Source organism: Myotis nattereri (genome assembly GCF_964212035.1).
Source record: "Myotis nattereri genome assembly, chromosome: 3".
In the NCBI taxonomy this organism is placed as follows: domain Eukaryota; kingdom Metazoa; phylum Chordata; class Mammalia; order Chiroptera; family Vespertilionidae; genus Myotis; species Myotis nattereri.
In genome coordinates, this window is record NC_138077.1 from 70,312,935 (window position 1) to 70,319,079 (window position 6,145).

Genomic DNA, 6,145 nt, shown 5'->3' on the forward strand with positions numbered 1-6,145 from the left:
GCATTTTCTGTGGGTCCAGATTGATCTGGCTCAGTGTGGACAACAGATAGATTCTATTTTCAGTCATCAGATACACTCCTCCTTCTAACTTATTAGTCAATTTCTAATCAGTGCTAATAAAGAATTGCTCTCTCAACACTTGTGGGCTTTTTTAATTTAAATACTACTCTTTATGTCAACTGACGTGTGTTCCTTCTGAAGATCTGAGTTTTTGTCACTCCTGCATTTTGATCATTTTGTTCATGGAGCCATATATAATGAGTTGCTTACTTTTTTAAAGAATTGCCTTAAAATGTATCACATATTCTGCTATTTATTTTAAGAATTCAGGAAAATGAACTTTATATTCATCCTAGAAGTGGAAAATGAAGCTGCTTTTTCAGCGTAGTTTTCTCACAAACTCTGCTCTCTCATTTAGTTAAACACTAAAGAACCAACAATACTTATTAATCAAACCTGGAAAAATAAAAATTATACAAACAAAGTCAGAACAAGAACTGAGTAGGCTATCTGAGCATTCCTAAACTTGGTAATAAATCACTCTTTGTACATCAGACCAAGTGGGAACTTCCAAGACTCAGAAGAAGATAACAGCTTTGTATTCTCAGCTACCATCAGCATGAATGAGCGTTCTTTCCCCTGGGAACTGGCCCGGACAGTCCCATTGTTGTAGTAATATATAGAAATGTTTAAAAATGCTTTTAAGATGCCTGAAAAATGTTAAGAAGGTTTTAAAATGTTTAAATTAACTTTCCTTGAAACTTAAAGTGTGATGTTAAGGACACATTCCCCACTGCCCTGAAGCGTGTGTCCCTCATAGATAAGGATTTGCACTTCATTAAATAACTCAGAGTGACTTGTCAAGATAACCTTTGAGTGAGTGATGTACTCTCCCTAGATAAGCACGTGTAGCCCTTCATCCTGTTTGAGATAAACATGTGTGCATTGACATAATTCATTGATAGCCACCTGCACTGCCGCAAATGGGGTACAAGCTTTAAAAATGGGGATCCTGACAAGCCCGATGCTTGCCTGTTGAGATAGCCACAAAGGCACGTCCTCTTGTCAGCCTGGCAAGCGATGCTGCTCCACGCTCCTCTTCCTGCCGAGAATGGCCAGTACCTCCAGATTGAGACGTGACTGGTGACTGAGCTCTCGGGTGAGGAATGCCAGCCCCCTGCATGCGGACCGGACCAGCCCAGCTGCCAGACCCCAGAGGAGAGCACCACCGGGATCCCCAATAAACCTGTGCCAGCAGCACCAGGAATTGTGTGAGTAATAAAGTGCTGTGTGATTTGCAACTGCATATGTTTCATGTGGTGTAATTCCTCTGGAAGTTAATTGAATTATTTTGCATATGCTTAAAATTTAAATTAAAGCTTCTGACCTTTTTTGGTCCTAAGCCTGCCCTTGGTCCTGCTTGTGTAGAGTAGCCTCTTTGCTAGCAACTACTTGAATATCCCACACCTGCACCGTTAAAGTTTGTCTCAGGGATGCCTTAGATAAATACCCCAGATCCTTTCCTAGGATCTACTTGGGACATCCATGTCACTTATACTCCCTCACCATTTTTAAACCTAGTGGTCAAAAACCGTGGCTTGTGTCACATACACAAGTGTTGTAAGAATTCGGGGTTAAGCTGCTAGCCCAAACAACTCAAAACCCACATCAGAAGAAATAAATAACATTTCAATTCCACAGCAAACAGGTATTATGCACCTACTATGTGCTGGCTTTTTGTCAGCCTTGAAGATACAAAAATAAGGTGTGCAATGTATTGCAGTTATTCATTATGATGGGTTACATTCAATTGAAGCAACTAACCTTTGAACATGCAAAGAAAAATCTCAAATAGCTAAAAACAAGGAGAGAGGATCTCTACCTCAAGGTTAAGCAGAAATTTTTAAATAGCATTGGAAACTGCCTCAGGGGTCTCACAAGCAATACCTGAAGGATGTTCTAAAAACAATCTCAGAGTGCAACCAGTAACTATTTGTATTCCATTCACTTCCAGCTGCTTTTTCATACAACTAATCAGGTACCTTCTGCCTTTCATTTTTCTGGCAATATTTTTTTATTTATGTTCACTTTTTGTCTTGGTTTTATATGGTTACAATGAATTTATTCTGTCAGCTGAAATATTTAAGTCAAAAAAGTTCAACTGTATGTATGGCTGGGGTTTATCTTCCATAATAGCTTCATACCTGTTTTTGCAGATGGCTCAATTGACTTATTTTATGAGTTTTCATACTGTTTCCTCTAACACCAGTTAGGCATCTAGATAATTAACTTACCAGGGCTCATACCACATCCATCATCCAGGAAGTTCATGAATCTGCCCTGCATTTTTTCATTATCCACTGAAGGAGAAAGCAGTTATTACTAATAAATATTGAGCTTAATTTGTTCGTCAGAAAGTCATGCTGCTCACAGAATTATTCGTCCTCCTCCAATGCAGCCACTGAGTGACAGAGTTATGGCACAGTGATAGAGCTCAGAAAGGCATTTTGATTACAATTTCACAAGAAATTACAGAGGGAAAACAATCAAGCAACAGAAAAGCTTTTTAAAAAGGGTTTAATTTAACATAAAACATCTGCACATTAATAAATTAATGACTTGCCCAGCTCTAGAATGTGACTGGCCCATTAGACTCTATGTATTTCCTCCCTGGAGAAGGGAAGAAAGGTAGATGGTGGTGTGACCCCAGGATCCCTCTATCCTAACTGATCAATCTGTATTCCCATCCACCAAAGCTCAATTCCAAAGTCAAGCCAGGCCATTCTCATTAAATTCATCACTATCTCTTCCAACTAGTTAGTTCCCATAAGTGTCATTTGAGCATGCTTCTTTTTTTATTATTGTTGTCAAATTTTTGAATTTATAGATTTTTGCTGATTTCAATACTAGATAGTTATGAGGTCAAAATTACAAATAAATGACCAATCTCAGAAACTCTCAGTAAAACCAGCTTTTTCAGTAGTGTCTTTACAGATTTATCCAATTTGAATATTTATATATTTATATCAAACACTAGAAATATCTACCAATTCTAAATAACACCTTTCTCCCTTCCTAGGAACTTGTCGAGATTCTAAAAGCAAAGAAAGCTGCTCAAGAGCAAGTACTGAATGCAAGTGGAGCCAATAAATAACTGAAGACCCTCTTTGTTGTGTGTGCATTTTTACAATAAAACTGAAATACTTTACAAGTTTTCATATTTAAAATTATACTTACGGTGAGCATTTGCAAGCATGCTGTTCTGACAATTTCTCAGAGATCTACCATTCACTGCGGTAGTATCACCCTTTAAAAATTTGATGCAGTATTTCTTTCAAATTTCCAAGTATGTATATTCATTTTTATTTTTTCCTTCAGGAATTGATAGCTTTAAACTTGCTAGTCTCTGTTAGTTCTATAAATATATGTGTTCAAAATATTTTGAGCCCTGGTTGGTGTGGCTCAGTTGGTTGAGAGTTGTCCCATGCATCAAAAAAGGTCACCGGAGATATAGAAGGACAGGGGGAGAGAGACAGAGAGACAGAGAGGGGGAGGGGAAAGGAGAAAAAAGGGAGAGAAAAAGGGAGAAATGGAGAGAGAAATGTTATCTATCTCCTACTAGTTCTGTGTCTCTGTAGATCTCTAATATACTCTCCAAACTCATCTCTGGTCACCCCTCCTCCACCAATACTGCAATCGTCTACTTCCACACAGATAGTTTCCTTGAACTAAATCTTGACCATCTCAAACAATTTTGGAGTTCCATCAGTGTCCATATTCTCTCCAGATTCAAGCACTGCATACATACTCTTCTGCCTTTCAGATTCCTTATTCACCATTCCAAGGCCTAGTTAGGTTTTTAGTTCACTTAAGATTTCTTCCAGAAACTTTCCTAATCCTTCCACGTCTCCAGTAGATGGAAATTTTCTTTATCATTAGTGATCCCCACCTTTCACAGTATATTTAAATACCTGTTCACATATCTATTTCACTTTCATAGTAGTGGTTATTACACTCTTTGCAACACAGTTGCCTCAGAGATATGATGAGAGCTATGGACCCTCTCTACCCATAAAAGTGCAGATACATACCATGTTTTCCATGGACCCCTACAATAGGATGCCAATTCCTTAAAAGCAGACACAGTGCGTACTAAGTATTTGGCCCAATGAGTCTCCCTTAGTAAGCACTAAAAAAAAAAATGTATCGGCCCTGGCTGGTGTGGCTCAGTTGATTGAGCACTGTCCCATGCACCAAAAGGTTGCTGGCTCTGTTCCCAGTCAGGGCAAATATCCAGGTTGCAGGTTTGATCCCTGGTTGGCATGCATAAAGGAGGCAACTGATCAATCTTTCTTTCTCCCATCAATATTTCTCTCTCCCATTGATGTTTCTCTCTCTCTGTCTCCCTTCATCTCTCTCTAAAATCAATTTAAGAAAACAAACAAAAGAAAAAACACAAAAAAACATAATGTGTGAATTCTGATTACATTTGTTGTACTTTGTGATTCTAGGAAACTCCTCTCAACCCTTCATTAATAACATGTGTGCTCTGAATGAAATGTAGCTTAATTCTCTTCTCCCTTCTCCATTTCAAAGACCACTGCCCTAGTTCACATCCTCATGAAATCTTGCTTAGGTTACTTTCATAGCCCTACCTCCCTGCTATCTCTTCTTTCATAGACCATTCCTCATGTTATTGTGGGAGTGTCTTTAAAAATGGGAAAGAGAACATTTCTAATTTCCCAAATGACATTGCTCAAAGTTATTCAATGGTTCTCTGTTAGAAGAAGAAGGAGGAGGAGGAGGAGGAGGAGGAGGAGGAGGAGGAGGAGGAGGAGGAGGAGAAGGAGGAGGAGAAGGAGGAGGAGGAGGAGGGGGAGAAGAGGAAGAAGAAGAAGAAGAAAACACCTTTGTGTGGTATTCAAAGTGCTCATCCATTTGGCTCTAAAACTCAGCTCTAGTCACCCTGACCTAGACTTTATTCCCTGAATGCTTCTTTCCCAAGTGCCTACTTGGCTCCATCTCTCACATCGTTCAGGTGTTTGCTGGTGAATCACCTATTTAGCTGATTTCTCATGAAAAATAGCACATCTTGCCCATCACTCTCTGCTCTCTTCATTTCTTTTCTTTCACCACTTCTCACTGACTGGTGTTTTATGTATTTGTTCATGTCTTTAGTATCTCTGACCATTAGAAGGCATGTCCCATGAGTGCACAGGCTTAATCCAACATTTTACTCAATGCTCCCTCCCCAGCACCCAGAGTAATACTTAGTTCATTCATAATAGGCCCTCAATAAATTATTGAACAAATGAATGAACCTGTGAACGAGTCTACTTCTATTCTTTTTCTCATGGTAATTCCTCAGACAAGAATCTTCTTTTCTTCCAACACTACTTGACAAAAATCACATCCATATTTCAAGTCCCAGCTCTTTTACGTGAGGCATCCTTTCTCTGTGTTCCCACCATCCTCTGGGCCTCTCCCGGGCAAGAGACACTTATTCTATTTTATCCTGTGTAATTGGATACATCAGGGAAGACGGCCTCTCTTCCACTACTGCTGTTTCCTTCTGTGTGGGATGGAGTTCAGCCAGCATTAGTAAAGAGGCCCTTTGCTGTCCCTGGACTCACTTTCCCTGTGGCAGTGAGCTCACTATCTGACTGGTAATTTGCGGAGGCCCTGCTCAGATCCCTCATGTTCCCTCTGGGGGGTGAGCTGCCTGCAGAGAGCAGCGGTCCTCGGCCCTCTCCTCAGGGCAGACCAGCCTGATGCCACTGGTGGGAAGTGCCTGGTTCTGGGTTTGATCAGCAAGTCTGCTGGCTCTCACAACAAGCTCCATACTTCAACCGAGCACTTATCAGTAATAAGGACTGACTGCTATTTGATTTCTCACTTTTTAGAACATGGAGGTAGAAAGGGAAGAATACTGTCATTTATAACGTTTCATCAGATCTCTCAAGATTTCCATGTCTCTCTCTTGTGTGATCCATACACACCCACCTGCACAGGATCTAAACACTTTGAACTGAGTTGCTTTTTAAATATTGATATGGATTTACATCATGGACCGTATTCTCTCGCCTGTGACTGAAAGGACAGAACAGGACTGATAGCTGTGTCCCTAACCCCTCTTCCAAGAAAA

General features: G+C 40.0%; 1 long non-coding RNA gene across 1 annotated transcript; it reads left to right on the forward strand.

Moving 5' to 3' along the window:
* The first annotated feature begins 985 nt into the window (after nt 1-985).
* LOC308514937 lies at nt 986-3,166 on the forward strand. The gene is made up of 2 exons (XR_013995630.1): nt 986-1,271; nt 3,080-3,166. It is a non-coding gene; the product is annotated as an uncharacterized lncRNA (long non-coding RNA).
* Nucleotides 3,167-6,145: the final 2,979 nt, after the last annotated feature.